We start from the raw sequence: 2,791 nt of genomic DNA, 5'->3' as shown, positions 1-2,791 counted from the left end.
TGTCGTACCCCTGATACTAGGTGTTCATACCACCATCCCGCGCGCCTTAACGGCAGTACCGCACTATGGTCAAAACAGGTTTCCTATCGCAGCCGAGGGCCCGTACGGCGTACATAGTTTATAAATAAACAAATAAGAAAAAAATTATTATATTATTTGTAACAAATATTATTTAATTTGGTTCGATTTTATATTTTGTATTCGTATCCCAATTTTGTACAAATAAAAACTATAATTTTGTTCTCCAAGTAATACGACTTATTGAAGTGATTTACAGTAAAAATACCTATTAAAAAAATTGTAGAGTAGAACTTTTTTAACAATCGTAAGATATCTGATTTTTTATATCGTATTCCAATCGTCCAATATCGCATTGTAAAATAAAAATTTTTTTTTTTACTTATAACGATTAATTATTTTACTAATTAATAAAAATATAAAATATCTGCCATCTTTCGATTGTTATAAAAGTTCTTCTCTGCAACTTTTATAATAAGTATTTTTACTATAAACTATTTTAAAAAGCCGCATTACTTGAATTACGAAATCATGTTTTTATGCCATATTTTGTTCACTAGGGCGCCCTCCCTCTCCGTATCCGAATCTTATACAAATAAAAATTATACTTATGTTCTTCAAGTAATACGGCTTATTGAAAAGGTTTGCAGTAAAAATATCTATTATAAAAATTGTAGATTGGAACTTTTTTAATAATCGTAAGATATCCGATTTTTGATATTTCGATACTTTTTATCGATTAATTATTTAACTAATTAATAAAAATATAAAAAATCGGGCTACTTACGATTGTTAAAAAAGTTCTTCTCTACAACTTTTATTATAGGTATTTTTACTATACAATATATAGTCCCGTATAATAGGGGAGGTAAATATACAAATAATATTATTTAATATAATTATTTAATACAAATTATTCATAAAAATAAAGTAAAATAGGTAGTACCTATAAAATGATAGAAAATTATTGTATTTTGTAATAATAACTAATAAAATAATATGAAGACCATAGTAGTCAATAAAATAATAAATGCTATAATTATGTGGTATGTTATAATTTGACAACAAAAAATAGTATAGGTACATGATACAAAAAAAATTCATAAGAAATAATAAAATTATAATGTTAAGTGGCATAATCAATGTGATAATTTGTCGACAAAAAAATAGTATAAAATGATAGAAAAAAATTCATATTATGCTTGAAATAATTACTAACAAAATTATATTAATACAATAGTCAATAAAATAATAAATTTTATAATTATGTGGCATTCAATGTTATAATTTATCAAAAAAAAAAAAAAAAAAATAGTAAAAAAATTAGATAAAATATTATGTTTTGTCATAATAATAATGAAGGGCTCAGTGCAAAACTCAGACAAATCCATTTTTATCAAAAATGAGGTTTTCACAGAATATTATTCATGGAAGAAATATCTATATTTTGGTAGAACAATCAGACAAATCGCTTTATTATTTCCAAAGACATTGTACGTTAGAATGTGAGTGACATTACTGTCAAACAGAATGTCGAAAGTTCATAAAATTGTCTACTTTCTAATAGTTGAATAAATATCCAAAATTTTTCTGGGTCATCATCTACGATAACATATTCTGTAATATTAATTAATGGCAGTGTTTTCCACTGGTCCTCTATTTGTTGCAATTTGTCTTCGTTTATTAGTCTAGCTGTAATGCTAAGCTTGCTATGCTTGGGTATTCATCCCTTTTTTCAAACGATACTGCTACTGATGGACTAAGCATTCTGATCATTGGTATAATAGGGTCAGAAAAATTATACCTTTTTTTGATTCCCAAACAACTTACAGTATAAAAATCTGTACATCTGTTTTGGAATTCTAACAACAAATCCGGACAATCACTTATATCACTACTCAATAAAAATGCTGATAACTTAGTGCCCAAGTATACTTTATTTCCTGGTAGAATATTATTTTTGTCTTCAATATTCAGTATTCCCAATGGTGTGTGAAGAACATAATTTCTATTCATGTAATACATTAAGATTTCTTTGTATGTAAACTCCATTTTTTCATGTAAACTAGGCAGTGTTACTTTTTCTGTTTGGAAATATTGATTCAGATGTGTACATTTTGGTAATATAAAATCCAAAAACAGAAAGTATGCTTTTGTGAATGGGTCATGCAATTGTTTGAAGATTTATTCACCCGACATCAACTTTTCAGAAAACCATTTGTCGGTAAAAAATAATCTAAGAGCTTCCCACTGTTTCAGTATACGATGCACTACTTCTAAAAGTGATAACCAGCGTGTCTGTGACGGGTGTAAGATCTTATGTACTTTTAGATTGCAAAATTTTTGAAAATTCAGTAAATTGACTTTGTCTTTTAGAACTTTGAGAAAAAAAAATTATAAATATTTCTTGAAGTCTTCACACCTTCTTGGTAAAGATTTGTAAGCTTGGCTACAACACAGATGTAACGAATGACAGATACATTTAACAATAAAAATTGTGGGAAACATAATTTTTATTCGGCTAGATACTGAATTTTTTTTGCCCATCATTGTAGAGCACCCGTCTGATCCGAAGTCAACAATATTATTAAAATCAATACCATGCTTTTCAAACGAATTAATTATGCAATAAAATACATTTTCTCCGGTGGCTCCTTGGTTAACCTTTTCTGGATACTAATTAATAAAAATATAAAAATCTGCCTTCTTTAGATTGTTATAAAAGTTCTTCTCTACACTTTTATGATAGGTATTTTTACTGTAAACTATTTTA

This window comes from Acyrthosiphon pisum, unplaced genomic scaffold (genome assembly GCF_005508785.2).
Source record: "Acyrthosiphon pisum isolate AL4f unplaced genomic scaffold, pea_aphid_22Mar2018_4r6ur Scaffold_21385;HRSCAF=23843, whole genome shotgun sequence".
Classification (NCBI taxonomy): Eukaryota; Metazoa; Arthropoda; class Insecta; order Hemiptera; family Aphididae; genus Acyrthosiphon; species Acyrthosiphon pisum.
The sequence above is the reverse complement of the archived record's forward strand: the minus strand, read 5'-3'. Positions refer to the sequence as shown.